The sequence below is a fragment of the Melozone crissalis genome, unplaced genomic scaffold, assembly GCF_028551555.1.
Source record: "Melozone crissalis strain CALT ecotype California unplaced genomic scaffold, PUWL_Pcris_2 ptg000042l_1, whole genome shotgun sequence".
Taxonomy (NCBI): domain Eukaryota; kingdom Metazoa; phylum Chordata; class Aves; order Passeriformes; family Passerellidae; genus Melozone; species Melozone crissalis.
This window is the reverse complement of record NW_026535820.1, coordinates 28,898,394-28,924,138: the sequence shown is the minus strand read 5'-3', so window position 1 is coordinate 28,924,138 and position 25,745 is coordinate 28,898,394. Positions and strand designations below refer to the sequence as shown.

General features: G+C 41.8%; 1 protein-coding gene across 2 annotated transcripts in view; it reads right to left on the bottom strand.

Annotated features, from left to right (window-relative positions):
- The window catches only part of ZNF407 (zinc finger protein 407), a 332,858-nt gene extending 307,923 nt beyond the window's left edge, over window positions 1-24,935 (bottom strand). The window contains exon 1 of one of the 2 annotated variants that reach the window (XM_054284975.1): window positions 24,863-24,935. The gene's annotated coding sequence lies outside the window, so the exon portion shown is untranslated. Of the gene's footprint in view, window positions 1-9,216; window positions 9,259-24,862 lie in introns of those variants that run through there. The other variant, XM_054284976.1, reaches the window with a different exon arrangement.
- Window positions 24,936-25,745: the final 810 nt, after the last annotated feature.

Below are 25,745 nucleotides of genomic sequence, written 5' to 3'. Positions count from 1 at the left end.
TAATTATGCTTAAATTTGAGGACAAAGTAAGAAAGTATTAAACTCAGAAAATAAATTCAAATCAGTTGGACTTATTACCCATGGAAGTAAAAAAGTGTTTTCTTCTTAAGAATAATTTCTGGAAAGCCCCTAGGGAATTGAGTGCACATTAGTCTAATACATTGAGCAGTTTTTCAACTGTAGGTCTTTCATTGAGCTGAAGCACTGACCAAACCTATACCAAGCTAGTTATACTTAAATAACAAGAGAATAATCACTTCTAGATCACAACAGCCCTTTGGAGGATCACAGTATTGTCCCCTAAATATGGCTTTCTGATTCTTATGCACTACTGTTTTTGTTTCTTCACAAAACCATGATGGAAACTTATCACAATTTGTCAGAAGGAAAACAGTCAGGGCTATATTCTCAGCTGGTATAAGTCAGCACACTGTTAGTATGTTCAAAAACACTACAGCAATTAATAGTAGGACCAGACGAAGCCTTTGAAGTGCAACCTTATCAGAAAAGGTTATAAGCATAGGTTATATCTGTTTGGGATACAGAAGAAAAAGATCAAATGAAAATTATGTGGTTTAACTGCTGTACAGCTTTATTTATATAATGCAAAATATCAAGTTACTTCAGTGACAAGTGTACAAGTCCATCCTTAAACAAGTGACCGTGGGTCCTTTGCCTTCTTGCACCTCCACAGCAGGTTCCCAGCCCACCACCAGTTGTGGGAAGAGCACCAATTGTGGGAATGGCCTGGGGAAGAGCAGCAGTTTTTCCTTTGCTGTACAAAACTATTTGCAATCTCAAACCAATTCTCCATCTTCTTTATAGGACACTTCCCTCTCAAACCATTAGATTTACCAGAAAACTTCTCCAGCAGTGAGCTAACACTGGCATTGAACATTTCCACTGTCAAAAGTTGTACTGGGATAATTAGAAGTTTCTCCATCAACAAAAAGGTTGCCTTTTCTGGCACTCCCCCAGAAATTCAGCTCACCTCCACTGGCCACTCGCTCACCTAAAAGAGATGTTTGATTATCTGCATACAGTCTCTACAGTTTTATCCTCATTTCTCAGCATTTGCTCAGTAACTCTCCAACAGAACTTCATCCTGCTCTGTGCTCAGATCACAATCCCAGTTCTGCTGTCCAACCTTCTCTCCTACTCAACTGCACCAGTTATGGATTTTTCTAGTACTTAGGAAAAAAAATGCATTTCCTCTATTTTATCTTTGTAAGCTGTTTGTAGTAAGAACTACAAACTAGCTGCTAGAAAAGTGAAAAATACAAAACATAAACCTCATGGGTGCTACCAATCACCTCAGTATGAAATTAAAATAATCACATGTGTAATACAAATATGCTAAGATGCCTTACACCTCAGACTTCTTGCCTAATTCCTTATCTCTGCTGTCATTTCATGACAAACTTCTAGCATGCAGACTAGGACTGCACTCTGTTCCATATACAGGCAGTTCTCCTAATGAAGTCAACAGCCTTACATCTACCCCCACAACCAGTAAACATTACCAAGGCGATTTCTCTCCAGCTGCACAGCAGGCCACCTGTGGCAAGGTATGGTAATGATACACCTTTACCAACTTCATCACTACCACACATCAAAGTTTCCATGAAAATAGTCTACCCCTGCACACCCTTCCCAAAGTTTGCCTCCATTCCACTTTCATATAATCTGTTATATATAAATATCACTACATGGGAGTCTGCACCTGCATGAAACCAAAATCCAGAAAGTATTCTCTATGAAAGAAAACAACTATGAGGCAGTTGCTGCTGTTTCTCTAAAATATTAATTAATCTAAGGAATTAAACAGCTTCCAATTTCTTTTAGCTCTCTCTTAAAGCTGCCTGTAGGACAAGAGTGCATCTTCTGATAGGCACTTAATGGCTCCTATCACTACTTTTTAATGGTACCATGACCAGCAATTTGTTGAGTTCTGCTCAGTTCTCCACATCGCACACAAGATCTGGAGCACTGGACCAAGTCTCTGTTCCTTCCTGCTACAGCCTTGCTCAGATCACACTGCCATGCCTCTAACACAATTTCAGTAGCACACAGCTCAGCTCCCTGATGGCAGACTAGTGCCCCACACCAAATGCTGCTGTGGGCTCCTTCCTGAATGGATATATTGCAGGAATGGCTATCACTCCTCAGGCATTCAGCACACCACTAGCTGCCTCTAGACAAAAAGAGCCTGTAGTGCTTCCTCTGCTGTAAGCTTCTCCCCCAAAAGCTCTCTCCCAGATTTGTCACTGGGTACTAGGACAATGGCGAAGCACAAGCTGATCATAAATGTGAGTGGTCCTAATCCTCTGTCTACCTAAAGCAATTCACTTCTGCTCTTAACAAAGCCACCACACTAATTAAGGGCTATCCTGCATTTGGTATTGTAATATAGAAGAATCAGTGCATTGGAGAAGGCATCAACAGCACTCAAAGTTTGGACAGTCCCAGTGACCACACAAGGTCAAACGGGTTTCTTTTTGGAAAATTAATCTTGGATCTACCTTAGTTTGGCACAGGGATCACCATCACAAGCAAATCAGCATCTGGAATTTTATTAACCTAATCAAAGAACACACTCTAGATACAACAAGTAACCCTCTGAAGCCATGGCACCCTAAGCATATGCTTAAATCTAACTCCTACTTGTTAGTGTGATTGAGTAAGCCTTTTGATAGCAACGTAATGCTGCCAAACTCGTACAGCAGTATGAATGGGGAAGATCAGCTCTTGAACCACCTTATTCATGGACCAACAAGACTAAAATCAATGCAAGATGTAAACTTTCTTGTGTTTCCTGCTACCTTCATCTTTTAAAGCATCATCTGGAAACATTTTTACAAGTTACAAGGGCTTGAAGTGCAACAATACATAACCACTTAAAGTATTCCATAAATAAACCAAAATGTATTTATATAGGCTCCAGGACTTCACCAATGGCAACGCCAGGTACTGCACAGCAGAAACCTGCAGCACAGGATCAATCCCAAGCTAAGCAGACAGCAGTCAAATCCTTGTATTTCCATAGTTTAAAAGCTGGTTCTGTCAAACAGTGCTGTCTTAACATCATATTCGATGTTCAAAATGAAGCTGTTCTAACTCAAAAGTGGGTTGACTTTTTGTAACATAAATCTTTTGTTAATGTTCATATAAATCAAGTATAGCTGAACAGATCCTTAAAGGATATGACCAAAAATTAATTTGCCACATTAGCTTCAGGTTAACAAATTCTTCTGCTTGGAGACAGTCATACATTACCTAATGCATTTTAAGGTTCTTTGCAGCACCGTGCTGTTCCTGAGTTTTGGAAAGAAACCCATTGTGGCCTCAAAATTTTTGCTCAGAAAAAGCTGAGCTCAGTAATTCTTTTGTAAATAGGTGCTCAAACATAGTGCTTTTCTTCAATAATTCTCTAAATATCTGAAAGAAGTGAAATATGTTTTTAAGATCTTCAAAAGCAGCATGTTTGTTACATATGTTACATCTGCACAGCCCAACTATCCAAATCCTTACAGAACGTGTAAGACACACATTTTTAAATTGCAAGTATATAGCACGTAGTACTTTGGCTATATCACATAAACCAATATAGCTAAAGATTCTCCCCTTTCATCCATTGGGATTTCCAAATCATTAGAATCATGAAGTTTTTGTTTCGAGATTTAAACTAATTTAAAAGACATCCCGCAATCACAATTCAGCACCATCTCACTATCTGTAAAGTAGAAAATTCGTACAAAAAAAAAGATAAAAATAGCACTTCTTGAGCAGCCACCACCATTTTTTACCTGATAACAACTCACTTTCGTATTCTTCGTACAAAGCTTTTTTGTATATTGACATAGTGTCTGCTACAGTTCTATACACAAGCATAAGTCATTTGTGGACAGAAGCTGTTTTCTTGGATGAAAATAGGGAACATTGGATTTGAGAGTTCTAATTTTTTACCACTGGTCCAAAAAACAGTATATAATGTCTTACTATGCCAAAAGGTGGAGACAGTGCAGTTCACTTTCCAGTGTAAGATCTGCACTTCTCTAATCCTCAGATGAAATTTAAAAAGTACTAATCTTAAATTAATTTCAAAAGGACAATTAATTTAGCAATGATTGATAAATCTCTAGTAAATGTCAAAATTCCTTAACTTGATGGTCAATACAATTTTATTTACTTCTCTTTTTGATCACATGCCAAGAGAAGGTGTAGGGATGTGTACAGAAGAACACACAAAAAAAGTACTAATTTTATTTTTGTTTTATGCTAATCCTGGCATTAGAATTTCCAGAGCACTTCTCAGTCACACTACTATTGTCTCCAAGTATTCAATGTCCAATCTGCAGCGTTTGTAAAGAATGTGACATATGGAAAACAGAGTTTCATTTTTTTCCAGTAAAAATTCCCCTTTTCAGACAATTAATACTTTCAATGAAAACATGGATGCGATGAAGCAAAATCATTTTAATGAACTCCTTAAAAAGCCTGCACAAAACTGCATGTTAACAACTCATCTCAACATACGACCTTTGTGTCAAACAAGCATCTTCTCAGGGGCACAACATCCTTCCTAAATCAAATCATATGTCTGTCTTATGGCCTTACAAAGTTACCTCACTTCCTTCAGAAAGACTAATCCAATCTAACAGTCTCCTCAATAATGGATTATAGGAGACAATACGGTTGTCAATTGAAATGGAACAAAGATCACCTTTCTTTTGAGGAAAATTTTGTGATATCCATTACAAACATTTGTTTTCCTTTGCAGCTCAAAAATGCTGGACTTCGAGCTTTGCATCACGAGCCCGTTCTTCCCACAAAGCCAGCACTTTCCTAGGACATCAAAATCTCCACAGGAGACTTCCAAATAATCAGCAGACTTCCAAGACTAAAGATTTTGAAATTTCCACACAGATCTATCCAGAATAGTTCAACTGACAAAAAAAAAAAGCCCCCTGATAGTCATCCCCTGTATACCACTGAAAATGGGGAGTTAGCTGCACCACCCATTAATTTTACTTTCTCACTGCCACCAGAAAAAATTGTAACGGCATCACAGGAAATGCACCTGCAATATGACCCACATCCCACTTGCTTCTGCTTCCAAACCAGCCAGAGTCCTTCCAGGTGAGCAGAAACTGGCAACACAAAGGCTCCCTAGTTCGTCATCCACTCATTTCAGAAAGAGCCAAATGCTGCTAAATGCAGCAGGGACCACTATTGAGATCAGCTTTGAAGAGGAAGTCAAAAAAGACACACACAGATATACACTTTTCATTTTAAGTGCAGTCAGAATCAATAGGAATGTACGTGCAAGACAGAGAATCAGAGGAAATGCACTAATATCACCTAAAAAATGTTCTATAACCTCCAGAGTTTCAATTTTTGAAAATTTAAGAAGGTCTGTATATTTTGTATTTTAAAATCAAAAAATTCTGTTTGCAGAGCAAGCATACATGTAACAATAGCAATAAAAACATTCAATAGAAACTTCTGAGGATCCAAGAAAGACTGTATTCAAATAGCACTGTGATATTGATGGATGAATAGCACTTTTAAAGTATTCACAAAATACTTCATTTTAGAGAGTTTATCAGATCCACGAAAGAAAATTCCAGGAAATAAATACCATTTTCCACATACATTAGTAAGTTCTGTGGGAATTTTCTAAATTATGTGCTTTCGTGAAAGATACAATTCTCACCAAGTACACCAATTAAAAGTAGAGAGAAACAAAAAGTAAAATGCAATTTGAATCTCTTTGTACTGTTGGCTGTAGTATCCTCTTAAGTACAGTGGACCACACTGGAATTTATCAGAGAAGTACACAAGCACTATCACTGACACCTGACAAAAATGTTGGAAGTCTTAAATTTTTCCTGAACTTTGGCAGCCAAAGATAAAAGCAAGTTTTACTGGCTTCTACTTGTAAATTTGCTCTTGTAAATTTTACCCTAGAAATCTGGTCCTAAGAAGCCCTATTTTCTCCTTTAAAAACATAAGGAATATGAATTCCCTAGAAGACTACTCTGGTGTTTAATATTTGTGAAGACTTACTAAATTTTCATCAACCTTTGCTCAAAATTAAATCCAAAAGACAAAAAACTATGGCTTTGTTGGCCTCTTGCTTAAAACTGCCATTTCATACAGAAAGCAAGAAGAGGCCTCTACCATCACAGCCTGGAACATATTGTTGTCTACTTCTACTGTATTTATCACCAGTTAAATTATCAAGAGAAGAATGCATGCAGTAATCAGTGTATTTATGGCCATGCTTCTCACTCTTGTGCATCCTGTTTTCCTTATCTGCTGCCTCTTCAAGAAGCTCAGCTGAAAAGAGCTGCACGAATTTTTGGCTAAATAGGTAACATAAAGACTTGGGATCTTTTGTGTGATAGGCTAACAAAGTTTCCAGAAAATACAAAGTGTACATTTGCTTCTAAAGAAAAGGGGACGTTAATAAAAATAAAAGCATTCTGATGACCCCTGGTGGCCACTACATACAAGGAAGTAATAGCATTCCATCTGAGAAAAGCAGATCAAACAGAATAGTCTTACATATTCTATTGGTAGGCATATCTAAAGAAATGACAGCTGATATTATTCAATTAGAATATTTATTAGAATGTACATATTTACATGTCTGTCTATATCAAATTACTGTATTACGGTAGACACACAGATACTCAAAAATTTAATTATTAGAAACAAATCCTCTTTTTCTCTTCAATGAAATAGAAGTGAGCACACTGGAAGTATTTCAACTCAGTCCGACAAGACATACAAAATGGACTTTTTTTCAGTTTTGATTTTCCATCTGGGTTGTTCACATAAAACACAGAGTGTTGGGGAGAAGCACAGTGGAAGCAGGGGGCTGCCTCACACCAGGGTGCACTCAGAAGGGCTCTGTGTAATAGATGATGTCCCAAATGCCTCCAGCACAGACAGTTCTCCAGCACACTTTAGGAAAGCAAACAAATCAGCCTCTCCTTCTTTACATTTATATCTTTATATTGGACTTCTACAAAAAGAAAATTAATATCCATCATTAGGAATCAGTATAAAAAGGTGATAGTTGAACACAGACCTCAGCTATGGAGAGGGTAAACCCTTAACATGCAGAGGAAAAGCTGCATGGCAAATCACACCTTTTCTCCTTAATGCTTTCCTGTAAAACATGCAAACAATCACAACAGTGCTGCCATGTCCTCTGCAACACAGAGAGGGATTTTTCCCGCAGTAACTTAGATGATCATGACTGTGACTTCAACCATGCATAGCTGTGCAAAGCCTGGCTTTCTCCAGAAGTAACTATTACCTGCGTTCAGCTGAACAAACCCATGCTTCAGCTACAGTCACTGCAGAACCTTTAATGCTCCATAGTTCTGTACTCAGAACAGTTCAGGGGTTCCAACTGACCTTTATTCTAATTTCCATCTGTGACACATCTGTCTGTGTCAAGAGACAAACCAACATAAGACAGCAATGGGAGGCGTACCAGTGTGAGGTAGCAATGTGAGTCCAAGCATTGGCAATAAGGGATGATACAAAAATTATTCATGACTTCTGTGGTGCCTGTGATAGCAGTCAAGGGATACTACTATGGCATAGCATGGAGCCTTTTCCTTTCCTCATCCTCAAGCCCTTCACTAGAAGAACTAAGCCATATGGCTACAAAAGCCTCCTGCACTTCAGCTGAGTACCAAAAAGAGGATGAAGGCCAAGCAGGCTCTCCCACTTCTCCCAAGCAAAACACAGTCTTGGTCAACAGGTGGAGAGTGAAGGTGAATGAGGGAGAAGGCATGGCTATCCCAGAGAGAGAGGCCAGAGGATGCCAGAGCAGCTTCCACCTGCCATTGCAGCCCATATGATGAAACCACATCTTCCCAGAATGGGTCCTAGGCAGATGGAACTGAAGGAGGGAAGGGACTGATGACAAGGAACAGCCTCTTGTTGATACCACCATCACTTACAAAATAAAACCCCCATTCGGTAGTCCAAAGCATTCACATTTACTGATAGTTTGGTAACAAATACCATGAAGGTTTCAAAGCTGCTGCTTGTTAACAGTATCCATTTCCCTCCATGTCTATTTGTTTCAATTCAACAAATTTTGTGCTTGCCTAAATCAGTCCCTGAAAACTCAGCTCTCTTCCAGAACCAGCAATATGCCTAAGCATCACTGTGCACAATGACAGCACAATTTGTGTGAGGCACACGTGTTCAACATTTCCAAACAAGGAACCATCTGACAACACTTTCATCTCTCCTGCAGGAGTGGTGCAATGGGGTATAGCAACAGGGAACAGTTGCACTGGGGACCACTTCCTTAATACCTACAAAAATTATGAAGCTTCATTCTCCTCTAAGAGCTGCACCTTGCTAACTGGGTATCTTAAGAGTGCAAAACCCCTTCCCTATTTTGAAGCACACTGTTTAACAGCTACACAAGACTGCAACGCATTTCCTTCTGTTGTTGGTTTATCAAATCAAACTCCCATCTCCAGCCAGCACCACAATATCAAACATGGGAGATATCAGCAATGGAGCCCAAAGTGTGCAGAGTCTCTCCCTCCCACCAGAGCCCAGCAGCCACACAGAGCCACTGCTAACCCCACTATCATCCTGCGTGATCAGGGTGGCACCACAGCCCTCCTCTTCCACAGACTAGGAAGATGTGCCTGGTCAACCTGGGGGTCCCAGGCACGGCCTTCTGCTCCCCAAGGCATTCCTGGGCAGGGAGTGCAGATGCTGCTGGACCCTGCCCAGACACAGCTCCTGGGCATCACAGGAGGGCACAGAAGGACCCTGCAGTGCTTGGCTGGGCAAGGGGACCTTGGGAGTTGGGGCAGAACTGCAACTTGGTTGCAGAGACTCCGTCTTTTTTCAATACATCATCACTCTCTCAGGGATGCTTTAGGAGAGTGTTATTACTAAAAATGCTACTAATTCCCTGAAAAACACCAAGTTGAAATCAATCCCACAAACTTTCCCAAGATCAATAGGTTTTAATGAACAAAGAAAACATACACAGTAGCAACTGAGGGCAAGTACCAGGAGACCAAGCTAGAGTAATAAATTGCACCTGCTCCAACACTTTCCTGGCAGGAAAAAATTGACATACCACTAAGCAGGCTGTTGCTCAGCTCAAACACCCACAGGATCTGAGGGCCCCCAAGATGGGTGACCCACGTGGTGACTTACCACAGCAAGCACAGCCAAGACTCAATGCCAGATGTGTCCCCCACCTAACAGGGGGGTTTGGCAGCTCTCAGTTGACGCAGCAGCCCAGACCAGAGTCAGCCCCTCTCACTGCAGGTCCAAGGGGCTGCTTCCTACAGTAAAGGGTCCTGGTACAGCCTGGTTATCTCTCAGCGGGTAAAAAGAATATTTAGTCACCTGTTTCAGTCATCAACAGTCATTTTTCTAGTATTCACCCTGGGAAAAACTTTTACAAGTTAACTCTCTTCCTACCTGTTATCATGGATGGAAAAGAGACAACAGTGTCAAATTAAACCTTACTGTTAACAGAGCAAAAATGTCGGTTTATGTCTTTTACAGTGAGACCTAACATTAAGTGTGCTGTTCCACCATGAATTTTCTAGAAGACTTGAGCATCACATCCTATTTTTCCCCAAGAGCTATCATACAGACTTTCACTTTCTAGTAAATTCCATGAGTCCTTGATAATCAAATGGAACTTCTGTTTTGTCAGCTAAGCAGCCTTTCTCATCTTAAAGCACCAAATTATTTTTACATGAAACAGGAAAGGAATTCACTTCTAACAGTGACCCTGCAATTCCATTTTACAATTCAAAATACAATTCCATTTTACAATTTAAAGTTTTGGAGCAAATGCACCACTTTCCCAGGATTTCATATCTGATATTATTTCCATATACTAAACAATACAGAAAATACAGAAAATTTCCCTGGTTGAACCGCTCTAACATCACAAATCGTAGCAATGTAAATATGTAAAGGATCTTATTACAACCATTACACTTTTCTCATCAATCTCATTCTGTACTACTGTGTTAAGGACATCCAAGTATTATTGGGTGCATGTACAATGGAAAAAATAAATTATTACCCTTTTTAATGAATCTCTCACAAATTTTTCCCTCTCCCTAAATCATAGAATTGTTTAGGTTGGGAAAGACCATGTTCCTTAAGTCGAACTGTTAACCCAGCACTGCCAAGTTCACCACTAAAACATGTGACGTCCCACATCCACGTGTCTTTTAAATACCTCCAAGGATGCTAAGCTCCACTCTTTCCATGGGGAGCCTGTTTCGGGGCTTGAGAGACCTTTCAGTGAAGGAATTTTTTGTAAATCCAATCTAAACCTCCCCCAGTGCAACTTGAGGCCATTTCCACTTGTCCTGTCACTTGTTACTTGGGAGAAGAGACCAACCCACACCTGGCCACAGCTTCCTCTCAGGTACTTATAGAGAGCGTTGAGGTCTCCCCTGAGTCTCTTTTCCTCAGGCTACACAACCCCAGGTCCTCATAAGACTCGTGCCCCAGACCCCCCACCAGCTCCATTGCCCTTCTCTGGACACACCCCAGCACCTCAATGTCTTTGTTGATGTGAGTGGACCAAACCTGAACAGAGGATTCAAGGTGCAGCCTCAGCAGTGCCGAGTACAAGGGGACAATCCCTGTCCTGCTCCTGCTGGCCACACTATTCCCCACACAGTCCAGGGAGCCATTGGCCTCCTTGGCCACCTGGGCACACTCTGGCTCTTGCTCAGCCACTGTCACTCGGCACTCCCAGGTCCTTTCCAGCAGCAGCTTTCCAGCCACTCTGCCCCAGCCTGTGGCACTGCCTGGGGTTTTTCATGACCCAGGAGCAGGACCCGACACTTGGCCTTGTTGAACTCACAAAATGGCCCCAACCCATTGATCCAGCCTGTCCAGATCCCTCTGCAGAGCCTTCCTGCCCTCAGCAGATCAACGCTCCTGGCCAGCTCAGTGTTGTCTGCAAAATGACTGAGAGTGCACTCGATCCTCTTGTCCAGATCACTGATAAAGATATTAAATAAAAGCAGCCCCAGTAATGAGCCCTGGAGAACACCACTGGTGACCAGCCATCAGCTGGATGTAACTCCATTCACCACCACTCTTTGGGCCCTGCCATCAAGACAGCTTTTTACCTAGGCATCTTCATGCCACTATCTGTGTTTTAAACTCGTTATTCAGTATTAAATAAAATTAAATAAGCCAAATTCTTTTTAATTAAAGTTAGTTTATTTTTTGAAAACTCAACAATTAACAATGCTTAGTTGCATTAATAACTCACTCTCCAGAATGCTTCAATAGAAAAATTAAATTAGATTATTTTTAATAACTTGTAGAATTTAAAAGTGCCCATTTATAAATTAAAGGACTACAGAATAAAGGTAGCAAATGCGCACATTCAATGCTATTAAAAGGCAGACACATGAGATCTCATGTATCTTGTGCCATTTGTAAAAAGATTGTTTTATTATCATTGTAACTAATCACAATGAAGACATCTCTTACAATCAAAGACATTATAATGAATTTTCTTTACAGCTACAGAGAAATGGGATTTGCTGTTCCGTATCAAACTAGAACAGGCTGTATAAATTCTTCTTCATATTTATTATTAAATGTAACTTTTATCTATAAAATCAGCCATGAAATATTAAAAACTGAAACAACAGAATTTATATCCTTTACTTAATTTAGTTTAAACGGTCTATTCACTAAAGAGAGGGGAAAAAAGGTTACATATGTATTATATAATGTGCCCTTCCCTCTCCCTCATAAGTATTTCCATTATAAACCACCTAGTTTTTGGAATTTATACCTCAGCTGTAAAAATCCACTTCATATGTAAAAGTTGGTGTACTTTTTCTTTTACAAATTTAAAAAAAAAAATCTTTTTCAGAAGGAAGGCAAGAAAGAATGTGAGAGAAGAGAAGGGGCAAAGCAATTAGACTAAGAATTTTAACTCTTGGCCAGTTAAATCAGTTGGTAGGAGCCATCTTTTAATTCAGCCCCATCTTCCCACCCCATCCTCTGAAGAACCACTGGGAGATGGTCAGCTGGCTGCACCAGAGCCCCTGGGCAGATGGGAGCCAGGTACTGGCCTCCAGTTGCTGCTGACCTCCCAGGCACGGCTGTCTTATCCTACTGCTGCCTCCTGAAGTCAGCTGTACAGCTGGGAATTGGACAAATGGAAAACAAGTGAGACTAGCAAACAGCATTAAAATCACCTGTGTCAGAGGAGAGACAAGACAAAGCACATTAGCACATCTTAAAAGTGACAAATAGACAAAACAGCCAGTAAAAAAAGGGTTCTCGCAATTAAAAGACATAAGATTTGAGCATTCAAGAACTGGCGACTGGACAACATACAGTGCAATGAAAACTGAACAGAAAAATAAAGGCAGATAAAGACCATCAGAAGTTCACACAAAGATTAAAAGGGTCTTATTTAAGACAGCAAGGAAAACAATTCATACATAAGATGGCAGATTCCAAAATGAAGCATGAAATAAGGCAACAAGAGACAAACAACCTACGACCTAAAGATGCAATCTACAACCTACACTATTCCCTGCTAACAATATCTTACTTTCAGCTTTTTCCAGGAGCACAACAGCAAAATTTACCATTATTTTCAGAGTCCCCATTTTACAGTCTGAAAGGAATAGAAAAAAAGCAGCAAAGGAGTAAAACCCTGCATTGGTTCTCATAGTGCAGGTGGTGAGTTGGATGAGCTGGCAGGAGCAACAACCAAGCTACACCAGGTAGATGCCTGCAGACACTGTCTCAGGAGCACCAGGGAAGCTGGCAAAGACCTGAAGTCCAGAGATGCTCCCATGTGCCCCAGGAGATGCTGCACTCTTGCTCAGAGGAAACCACCAAGGCTGTGCATTCAAATGTAGCCTTTATTTAGTCTTCAGCTAAGTTTATTCACCAGAAAAGTCTCTCTCTTGGCAATTCTTCAACTACAGCCCATGAGCACTATGTATATGTATTGCAACCAATTCCCACAACAATACAAATAAGCAATGTTTCTAAATTCATTGGTTCTCTACAGTGATTTAGGTTTGAAGGTAGTCAGTTTCAAAAAACTTTCATAAGGACGACCTTTTAGTGGACTAGATTAATCTGGCATACACAGACAGCAGAGGATATTTCCAAAATATCCACAAAAAAAACCAAACACAGTAGAAAGATATCACCCTACACACCCTCCTGCCACACACTCAAAAAAGGTAAATGAGCAAAATGAACTACAAAGTATGAATTTTAGGGATCTATTAGACATTGATATCATTCATTATTTTGATATAGCTTGATTTGCAATAGAGACAAACAACAAGGAACAAGAGAAAGAATGAGAAGATCAGTGCTCTAAGGCAAACATATCCTTAAAACTCGAGACTCAAAGAGCAAAGGCTGCAAATACAATATCAGTTACCAGTGAATAAAATTTATGTCAGATCACCAACAGGAAAAAAGAAAAAGGGAAAGGAATGGCTGAACCAAGCAGCAAGGATCCTCTAAGGGATCGGATGGTCTCATGGCACAAAATCTGCACTCAATTCCCAAAATTAAACATTCCAAAATCATTAATGTCTGTATCAACCAGGTATGTTAATTCTCAATCAGCATGAAACAGCCCTAAGCTAGAGAAAAACAGCAAACACAAGTCCTAAACCCAGAAAACAAGAGCTGCTAAATATGGCAACCGAGAGAAAAGCCACTGACTCTGCAGAGCTGCTACCACATCATTCACTGCTCACAAACCTGAGAAGCCTCATTCTTGTACCTGGGGCACACAATCTTTTATGAAGTCACTAAAATCCATATTCACTCTAGGAATAGTTTTATACTTCATGTCAAAAAATGTACTGACTATGAGATTATTTCATTTGAATTCACTGTACTTATTAGAATTTATTATCAAAATGTATTCATTACAAAAATATCTATTGAACAAACACAGGAAAACATTTATTAATTGTTCTACCTGGCTGCTCTTATTCAGTGGAAGGTCATAAAAAAAATCATTGGGAGTACTTTCAAGAACTATTCAAACAAACATTTCTAGAAGCAAAACCCCAACAAAATGGTTTTTAAATTTTAAGCATATTTTACACAGTACTAAAATTTGGAGGAATACTGTCCTCAAAATGTGCCTCTAAATTACCCCTATTTGGAATGACTGGCATGACTATATCAGCCACACACTTTAACACTGCTTGATCCAGTCAGCTCACTAAATCATTAAAAACATACATGACTGAGCTTCAGTTTGACCTGCAGTGACTCCTATATGTACTCTAAAAATTAACACAAGCACTGAATGCTACTAATCTTCAACTTGTAATAACTGATCAAAGAATACTGCCCTGTAATTCCCTACAAACTAAAATCATAGCACTGAACTGTGCATTTTCAAACAAGTGGTTTATAGCTCTAGATTTAAAATGCAAAGTTTCCATTATATTTAATAATTAAAATGCATGCTGTGTTATGGTTACATTTGGTGACTAGATTAGTAGTACCCCAACTGAGTTAAACAATGCCTTTTTCCTATTAGAGTTCATATTACCATATTGTCTATTTGTTTAAGAAAAGAAAGAAAAAAAGCACAGCAAGGAAGAAGGAATAAAAAAGAAATATGAATATCAAACATACTGAAAGACAGTGAGAACCAAGACAGCAAGAAGACCTGGTATCAGCAAAATATAGGCTAGCTGAAAGCAGAAAAGCTGAAATATCTGTGCATTTAAAGTATGAAAACTTTTAATAAAAAGAATATTCTCCCTTTGTCAATAAGGGTTCTCATTCAAAGTAAAGGGAATAAAGCTCAGTTTGTTTTCCTAGATGCGGTTGCTACAAATTGAGGGAATACAGACATCACTGTCAAAGTGCAGACTCTTTCAGGCTGTCAACTTCTTAATCAGGGTCTGACTTCACTGGAAAGTGTGAAATTATGTAATTATTTATGCTTTCCAATTCTGACGGTTTAAACAAATCCAGCACTATGAACATCATCTTTTATAATGCAAAATTCCTACTGCGATTTTGTTTTAGGGAATATACCTTTTCACTTTTTCCTGTGCTTTCTAGGTGGTTTATTCAAACAAAATTTAAATATTATGTGAAGTATTTGTTTTCTCTCAAAACAGATCCCATAGAGCTTAGAAACATAACTTACAAGGATGAAAAATAACACAAAAATAAAGTAAAAATTAAATCATGGCCACAGTGGCATCAACTGAAGCACTGTCACTTATATTGCCACCCAAAACTCTCTAATGGCAAGACTAAAGACCTTTGAGTACTTACAACAAATGTACAAATGAAATATTATTTGAGCCCATAAATATATTTTAATTACCTTGGTACCAGCAGCACATACAAAGACAAGCTTGTGTACCTGAAAGCTCACCTACTTCTCCCTCTATCGTAGCTGACCTAATGTATTGCCTCTGCCTGTAAGTCACCTTCACAGAAACCCATCCCCTTACAGGGTAAATACCCTTAGCATACAAAGTACAAAGGTAGGCATTCTCTGAAATAAAAGTTTATTTAACACTCTTTCCCAAAATTACACTTCACTGAAATCATGATGATGTGAATGAAGAAGAAGAGAAAGCATTCCTGCAGTCCATCTCCGCCAGCATGTTATTTTCCTGGAAATGGAACCTGAATAGCCTGACCAGAGGTAGCAAAATGCATGGTCAGGTTTTCACTTGTCCTCTCCAAACAACACCTTCTGTGCCCAATGACCTTGTGCCCAGAAGAATGTTTTGGGGTTTGACAGAAGGAGCTCCTTGTATCTCATAAGATGCCTGCTGCAGAGCAGCTGAGGTCAACGCCAAACCTTTGTCAACTTTCTCTTCAGACTCTTCCTCCCCCTCCCTCCTCAAGTTGCCATCCCTGTTAAAAACTTCGTGGGAGACACAAAGGAAAGGAGACAGGGAACAAGGCCTATATACAACCCTCTGCAGATATCAGAGGCACTCACAAAGAAGTCAAAGCAATTCTTGTCAAGAATTTCTGAGCTTCCTAGATTTAGAACGGCACTCACATTCACAAGTCTGCATTTTTAACAGTCAAAGCCTAATGAGAAACAGCTAAAGAAAAAAAAGGTAGTTTTTTTCTTATAACATATCTGCCAAGTTCCAAGTACCAACAAGTAACAACACTGTATTGCAAAACCTCTACTCAAGAACCAATCTATTTTTTGAGGTAGGATTTGGACAAAAAAATTAGAAATCCAATTTTATTTCTTTGGTTTTGTATGCAAAAATTATAAAATGGGGAGGTTGTGTCAGGTTCTGATTTTGATCATTTTGACACAAATTGAAAAAATTCTGTTAAACTAAATGAAAATATTCTGATTTATAGTCAGGTAAATAACATCAAATTCTAGTCCCAGGTTTTCTTTCCTTCCTGATTAAATTACATTAATGTACACTCAAAGCAACTACTGTTATCCCTGTTGGTTTTTTCAGAAGAATAATTTATCTGCTAAAAAATACTACCTGGACATAAGCATGAAGTCACAAGGGTTCTTCACATGTCTGCCATCTATCTGAAGCCTTGCAACAAAGAGGCTTTTAGCAGTATCATAGTACGTGGACACCAAGATATTATCCTAAATGTAGGGCAGAAATCAACCTGCTTCTGTGAGGACCTATATGCCATAATTTCTCCCTAAAATACTTTTTATTAACCTGATAAATATATGAGACAGCAAAAACCACAACACTCTGTATTCTTACATTATGGAATGTACCAGAAAAAGGCTCAACAACTAAATATTGCATCTCCACATTCTTGCTAAAAGGTTTGACATAGTATTCATTGCCATATTATTCCTAATTAACAGTTTAAGCTTGTTAACAAGAACAGTTTATTTGAGGTAAACAGGAATTATCTTTCCATTGTATAGGTAGGACTTGTAAATAGGACAGCTCATAAATTCTAAGATGAGAGCAACTAGGAAACGATTCATTAAGACTTGGGTTATAAATTCAAAACATGAAGCATAACATGCTTAAAGAAGATGGTTTTATTTTTAAAAGCATTCATTAGGCTCTCATCTTCAAGCTTCAGACTTGTAAATAATTTAAAATGAAAATGTGAACAACAGGCAGGGAAAACAAAACAAATGCAATTCAAATCAGTCCATTGTTGTACCAATAAAACTCAGAACAACAGAAACTAAGTTGGCAGATTCTGAAGACAACATCCAGAAAACATCTTTATGTACTGTATCTTTGAACTTACATGTTGTGCTACCACTGGCTCTAATAAAAAAAAAAATTAGCTCTGTCTTGTAACAGCCAGGCTTTGCCCAGTAAAGGATACACATGCTGAACTAGTAACTTTTGGTATTCATTGCACCTTATTCTGGAGATGCCAAAGCAAACAAACAAGCTGCAGTTTATCAATGCTTTTAGATTTTATATTTATCCATTCTGACTTTTCAGAAATGTATATCCTATTAGCAATTTATATGACAAAACCCAAGAATAATCTTCCTTTTAAAGATTAAGGTAAAAGGTAAACCTCAGTTTGCCTCACATGGGAAGCATGGAAAGAAACAGCCTTTACTTCACAGGCATTGAAAATAAAAAGAAGAAGACAAAAGTAACAAATCAAACAAATAAACAAAACACAAGGATCACTGCTGACCTGACAGTGTATTCAGTGTCCCAAATTCAATGTCAATACATCCCTGCAGAAAGCATGTTACACACCAAGGAACCAGGAAAATGCAACATTTTGCCTTCACTGAAGATATGGAGTTTGCTATCCTTTTCTCAAGGACTTGGAACAATCCAACTTAAATATTCAATGTCACTTAAATATTCAGTGGAAGACAAGCATGGAACTGGAATTTCTTTCTCCATGTTAAAAGACCACGTGTCATTGCAAAATGCAGAATTGCCATATTCCTTTGCCATATTCCTATGCCGTGGCTATTGTGCAGAAAGATGTGCATAGATGCTGGCTATCCCAGGAACTCCTCAGAAGCATGGAAACCAGGAAAGCTGACATTTGTCAGTCACAGGAATCACAGATGTCCTGCAGGGCTGCAGAACATTGAGCAGGAAACCCTGGCACACCCAGTGAGCTCTGGGCACACAGCAGGATGAGACTCAGCTACAGCACACACAGCCAGCACAGGGCTTTCCAGAGGCACCAACCCTACAGGCACTACAAGAGCAGTAAGTCTGATACTTCAAAATGTGAACCAAGATGGAAAAGTCACCCTGGTCCCTGCTTCTCCCTCCAGCACAGACGAGGGAGGTGCCAACACGCTAGACACTATCAGGGCAGATAAAGTAAGTCTCCTCCTGATTAGGAGTGCCAAAGCCAACTCTGCATGGACTATCTCATGTTCACAGCAAATGTCTACAGCAAACGTTTAAATAAATCCAATCCAACCCATTGAATGGAAACAGGTGAAGGTCACAGGCTCTTCCAGAGTGAGCCCGAGCTTGAAAATCTGACTAAAGAGAGAGCTCACATATATAAAGCCATACCAGAGCTCTTGAGGCCATCCAAATGGCAACACAACAGTCTGTCTTTGATTAAATCAGAACTCCTGTCAGGACCTCCACAAACTCCTCTGGAATGTTCTCAAACTTCTTGCTGGAGTGTTTCCTACAGAAAAGCTTATATAACCAGGTAACTGTATGGATTCCATTAAAAAAAAAAAATCACGTGAAATGATGATTTCCATGTGAAATGATTACTTAGTGTTACCATTCCAGTAAGTTTGTTACCCCTTGTAATTCCAGTGGATTTTAATATTTATATGCATTTTTTATGTCATGTTACCTGTATTTTTGAGAAGAACTTTCGAAATTGCAAAGATGGGGCTAAGAACAGCAAGAAACTTTATACCTACAGTGAGAGAAAGAAATAACAGCTAGAAAAACATCTATATATGCACTTGTAGCAAAATATAACCTATAGAGATGTACACATTCAGATCTATACATTGATCCTGTACACCTCCCCCTGGGCCACTGCATACATCACACACACGTACCAACTTGTATGTCTGGACTCAGAAAGGCAGAGGCAATTAAAATTTATGCCTGCACCACTAAGGATCAAAAAGCCTAAAACACTCATGGCCTCACAGCCCACTTGAACAAAACCCATACAGACAGTAGTTCAGTGGTAGGCCACACTACAGAGAAGAAAGGTCAGCCTGGTGTAGAACAAGCAAACAAAACAAAACAAAGCAAAAAAGATTTAGCAATCAACAGCTCTGCTAACAGAGGACTGGAAAGCAGTCACAATCATGCAAACAAGCATTCTACTTTTGGAACACCATTAGTGCCTGTTTCTAAAAGGCACTTAGGTAATTTCCTTCTTTGTAAGGATGTGTGTGAATTGGGTAGTAGGTACTGCAATTTTCCTTTCCTTACTGAGAAAAAAGATAGCTAGATTTCTTTCTGCTATAAAGCTGTAGATTGCTGACAAAAGTTTGGGACTCAACTTTCTTTTGTCTTCTCCTGTTGAAGAACTGAGATTAAGCAAAATATGAAAACTTTCACATACATTTAACATAAACACCTACAATAGGCTACAGACTGTCCTGTAAGTACTGACTCTTCTCTGCAGATGGCAGAAACAAGACTAATGGCATTCACAACTGCAGAGCAGGAAAGCATGTATGATTCCTGTTTTAAACATACAACTCCTTTCTCCAAAGCAAAGTTACCTTTAGAACTTCTGCAGGTGAGAAATTGGAAATTACAGGAACATCTTTTTTACATTTTTTGCTTCTGCACTAGTTTTATACACACATGCTTACAAACAATGTCACTTTATATGTTAACATAGGCCATAATGACCAAAAAACAATTAAAAATTACAATTGGGCATATTTAAATTTTCATACACATTTGTGTAACCATGTAAGAATGTCCACTGCAAAAGCAAACAGACCAAAGATACAATCCCTCTGATGTTACTGGAGAGATTTTGCATGAACTTTGACACCACGGGTCAGGCAAGATTTAAGCAGTTTGCAGTGCCAGGTCCCATGCAACCCTACTCCTAATACATTCTCTCCAAGACAATCATGTTGACAACCCTATGCTTGTTACTACTAAACATACTTGCCTGAGAGAAGTTGGCCTCTTCTCCCCGGCAACCAGCGCCAGGACAAGAGAACACAAGTCTTAAGCTGCACCAGGGGGAGTTTAGGCTGCACCTGAGGAAGAGTTTTGTGATTAGCTCTTGGAATGGACTGCTCAGGGAGGTGATGGAATCACTGTCCCTGAAGGTGTTTAAGGAAAGACTGAACTCAGCCCTTAGTGCCATGGTCTAACTGACATGGTGGTGCTGGGTCAGAGATTGGACTCAATCCCAAACGTCTTTTGAGAAAGAACCATAGTTGATTCTGTGATCACTCGTGAGGCACAGTGCTCATTTCCATCATGTCTTTGTGTCCACCAAGAAGTGCTGTCATTGCTTCTGCTCCTTCCACTCCTGGTACATCAGAGGAGCAGTGCCTCCATGCCTGGGCTGCTGCTGGCCAAGGCTGCAGTGATGTGGCTGCACCTCGGGCAGTGGTGGCAGTGCTGGGTGACTGTGCTACCCCAAGGTGGCAAGGCCAACACAAAGCAAGACCTTTCTGGGGTAGAAAAATAACCACAAATGCTGAGCTGGGCAGCTGCTGTCAAAGTGAAAGCACCACTTCCATTTGACTCCTCATGTTGGGGAAGATGAAACAGGAAAGCCTTATAAATATGATTGCCTGGCAAAAGATTTTGAGAATATAGAAACTATAAGCAAGACTGAAATGAAAGCAAGCTTTGAGATACCTTAGTTACTGAACAACTGGAAAACAATGGTGTGGCCGACTGAAGGTAATCCCCTCTTGATGAAACAATACCCTCTCCTTGCAGACAGGTCCAAGAGTCAGAGCAGGCCCTACTAGCTTGGCAGAAGGGCTCCAAAAAGTAGGTTTTAGGGTTTAAAATGTAACATAGTATGGTAATGTAATGATTCTTATAGGCTGTATGTAAATGCTCTAGGATTTGTATATTGTACTAGATTCGTTAGTGAGAATTCGAATATTCAACACAGAAGATTTATTGTATTGTAACGGGAACCTCACTCTCTTATGCCTTTGCTCTCTTACCCTTTTGACTCTCTTACCTTTTTTACTCCCTTATGCTCTTACCCTCTTGCTCTCTTACCCTCCTCATCCTCTCTACCCCTCTCTTCTCTCGGGCCTGCTCTGAGCTGGGGCTGGCAGCTCCAAGCAGCTCCCTGCACCCACACCCTTTGCAATAAACCACAAGTTCCACGACCTGGCTGCAGAGATCTCTCGTCTCCGTCCGTCCCAACCATCCTACCCCCCAACCCTCCCACAGCTCACACAACAGAGCACAGGAGAGAGACCACTCCACTGCATGTCTAGCTTTGAGAACAGCTGAAGGACACACAGCCACTACATCTGTTCAATCACATCATCTTGTCTTTCTTCCCAAGCTTTCAAAAGAGTAAGTTATGCTCCAGATTTCAATCTAAAAGGTCAACTTTTTAGTACCTTTAACATGCACCATAATACCAAGGCATTAATTTCAATGAATGAGTAGACCAAGTGTATCTGAAACCAGTGTTTTTATTTGACTTGGTGGGATCATCCATCCAATGAAACCTTTCTGTTTTCCTGAGGAAGAGAATATTTAAATTCTAAATCACATTAGCAAATTCAAACATAGGAGCCACCAAACTATTCCAGTTCAACCACATTTCATGTGCCAGTGTGTCTGTAAATTCCATCTCATGCACAAAACTGTATACATTCAAAAAATTGGAAAAAAATAGGCAAAGCAAAGCCACCTCATTCTAATGTTGTGCACACTAACAAGAAAATGCAGTTCTTCACTACAAAAGGTTGGGTTTAATGGAATACTGTGACTGACATCTCCTTCACACGCATTTTATATGAAAGTAATGTTTTTCTATAGAGACAACACAGGTTAAGTTTTAAAAGCATTTCTAACAAAGAAAACTCTCATGCAAATAAATTAGAAATCTCTGATGCTGTTACTATACAGTAGTTCCGACAGAAGAATGATAGTAAAGGATTTAACTCAAGTCATTTGAATTATATTTCCCAAAATGCTAATAAAACTGACATGTTTGAACATACTGAAAAAGTCACAGTCCATCATCATCCTGTCACATCAGTGCATTTAACTTTTTCTAAAATGTATGGATTATACAATTACTGCCAGGCTCCATATTTTATATATAAAAGCTACAATCTGATTATATGTCCATGCTGAGATAATTTATGAAATAAGGACAGAATGACTGCAATGTTACTTCCATGATGAATGTAACTTGCTGTGAATAGTGTAGGAGATTGCAAGAGAGACCCAACTGAAGCCTGTAATTGTCTTCATCTTTCATAAAGAGGTGTGACCTGGGAAAAATATAGACCCCAACATCCAAAGCTCCAGCCTCATACAAACATCTTGATTACTCAAGTTCTGATACAGGTATGGAAAATTTATAGTCTTCACATGCCACACCTTTGGGGTATTAAGGTGAGAATCACAGGGAATTACATCCAGTGTTTAAATTGTATGTTAGTCTGCTATGGTTTCTCACCACCAGAAAATCCACCACTGCCACTCTTACCCCTGCCCTTTGGGATTCCCATTATTTACCACTCCCTAGGTGTCACCACCATCCTTAGTATCATATGGATGAGCACGAGCATGTGACAAAGCCAAAGTCTTGTGAGTCTGCATCTGAACAACTACACAAAGAAGCAAAGAAAACAGGAAAACAGAAACAAAACCTTTAACTTTATAAATTCTAAGATCACTACTAGCTACAACATTCAGATCACAAATGTTTTTTCCTTCCCCTAACTAACATTACATTTAATATTAACATTATGGTCCACAGGCCACAACAGTTACTTGAAGGAGCAACAGGAAACCTTTCACAGCTCAAAGTAAACAGGACAGGACACAGACTCATAGAAAGGCTTGGGTTGGAAGGGACTTCAAAGATCACTTAGTGCCAACACCTTCTGCAAGAGCCAGCTGCTCAGAGCCCCATCCAACCTGGCCTTGGAACAGTTCCAGGAATGGGGCACCCACAGCCCCTCCAGGCAACCTGTGCCAGTGCCTTTCCACCTTCACACTAAACAATTTCCTCTATATAAAGGACATACAGATAATAACCTATCCCTCAAAGCCCATCCGGCAGTTCTGGTTTAATGATCTTTCCTTCTGAAGACAGACACACCCTCAGAAGTGTATCAACATTCCTGTGTTGTTTATGGGAACTTGCTTTCCCTGCCACCACCTGACAGATTCCCTAGGGGTCTACTCTTGATTCCTTAGATCAAAGCCACGTTGAAAGTCAGAAGACTGTGAGAGCACAGGAGGTGCTCATGATTCAAGAGCCCGACCTCCAGAGGAGAGCAGTAGTTCTGTGAGGAATAGCTGAGGGAGCTGGGATTGTTCAGCCTGGAGGAGGCTCAAGGGAGATCTTATCATTCTCTACAACCACCTGAAAGGAGAATGAGGCCAGGTGTGGGTCAGCATCTTCTCCCAGGCAACAGCTTGAGAGGACAAAAGCCTTAAGCTGCACCAGGGGAAGTTCAGGCTGGGCATCAGGAAGCAATCTTTTAATGAAAGTGTGATTAGACTTTGGAATGGACTGCTCAGGGAGGTGATGGAGTCACTGTCCCTGAAGGTGTTTAATGAAAGACTGGATGTGGCACACAGTGCTATCTGTTGACAAAATGGTGTTCGCTGCATCAGAGGTCTTTTCCATCCTACTTCTGTAATTCAGTGACTGCTCTGCCTGGTGACTGAAGCAGAATAAAGGGAAAGTAGCAACAACCCTTCCTTTATACCTTACAAGAGCCACGTACAGAGCTCCTACAGTCACGTGTGTCCGTCCCTCACCGTCAAGCGCTGCACTTCTCAAAGCTCATTCTACAGCAGCCTTCGGGAAAGGAGGGGGAAGTAAGAAAGGGGGTATTCGGGCGGCTGAAACCACACCGAGCATCGCCAAACCCCGCACGCCGCCACTCCCGAGCGCCCTCCCCGGACCGACCCCGCCCCGCCGCGCCTGCGCAGCCGCCACCGCGCCATCAGTCCCGGCTCGGCGGGTCGGGGGCGCCGCCCGGGGCCGTCCCTGTGGGGCGGCGGCTCCACGGGCCCGGCACCCACCGCCGCCGCCGTGCCCCGTCGTGTCCCGCTGTCTCCTCAGGCCGCAGCTGCGCCCGGCGGCCCCCGCGCGTGCGCACCGGCCCCGAGGAGCTGGGCGGCGGGGGGAGCCACAGGGAACATGGGAGGAGCCCGGAGCACGCGCCAGCCGGAACCGCGCAGCGCGGTGGCGACTCGCGCGGGTCCCGCCCTGTCCGGTTCTCTCTCTGTCCCTCCCGCCGTCCCCGCTGTCCTCGCCCGTGCTCTCTCCCTCTCCTGTCCCCGCCGCCGCCCGCCTGCGGCACAGCGGAAGGGAAGACCCCCAGGGCCCCGGGGCCGGCTGCGGCAGCCAATGAGCGCCAGAGGCGCTCTTCCCGCCCTCAGCGCCACGGCCAATCGGCAAGCAGCTTGGGAGGAAGCAGGCACGGGATTGGCTCGGATGGTGCGCCACAACCCGCTCGCCCGCCCACCCAAAAAAAAAAAAAAACGACGGCAGCGCAGAGGCCCAAAAAGCCCGAGGGGAGACGGCGACGCGGCGACCCCGTGAGCCCCCCTCGCGAGGGCCGAGGCACCGGCTCGCCCCGCGCCGCTGGGCGGCGGGACGGGCCGGCCGCGCCGCGGCGGGCAGCGCTTACCGCGCGGGGGGAGCCGAGCGCCTCCGCTTGTGCTGAGCCGTGTCACCAGTGGCGCGCCGTAGATCCGCCGCGCTGCGTCACTCCCGGCGCGCGGGGGGGGCGGGGGCGAGGCGCGCTCACGTGACGCGGCGGCGCCGGCGGGGCGGGGGCGCCGGTGCGGCGGCGCCGCTCGTGCCGCCGCGGGCGCGAGGGGCCGCGCGCCCAACGGCCGCCGCCGCCGCGCGCGCACGCAGTCCCCGGCGCCATCTTGCCCTGCCGTGACAGCGCCCCTGGCTCCCAACTGGGGCTGCCACCCCCATATCCCGGGAAGGGACGGTCCCTAAGGGAGGGACGGAGCTCCGAGGGTTTTCCCGGAGTGTGCGTGCCGGGACGAGAGCAGACGGCGCCGGCAGGAGCCAGCGGGTGCGGGTTTGGGGCTTCCCGCAGCTGCCCGTTCCTTGGTGTGTGGCGCAGCCCGGCCTGCTGGTGGCCTCTGCTCCTAGGGCAGCCCCCGCGCCGGGGTAACCTCGGGCCGCACAGGGCTGTGCACAAAGCTGTGCTTCACATTCTCACCCCGCATCGCACCGCAGCGAGATGTGGATCTGGTCCTTGGGAAACCTGTTCTGCAGGAGGAGGGGGAAACAAGTCCTTGGCGCACAGCCCGCAGCCGTTCACTTGGGTTATCAGAAAGGTGTCGACGATCCAAGCTATATTAAAATACCTTTCAGAGAATGCAGTTGAAGGCAGAAACAGTTGACAAAGGCAAGAGGGAGGCAGTTTGTATTTCGCATTTTATAAATTCGTGAAGAAACCGCGATGATGAAACCCCAAGTGTTCTTTCCCTCTTTTTAAGCCAAGTCACATGATAAAATATAATATCAAAGCAAAGAAGCAACGTGTAAAG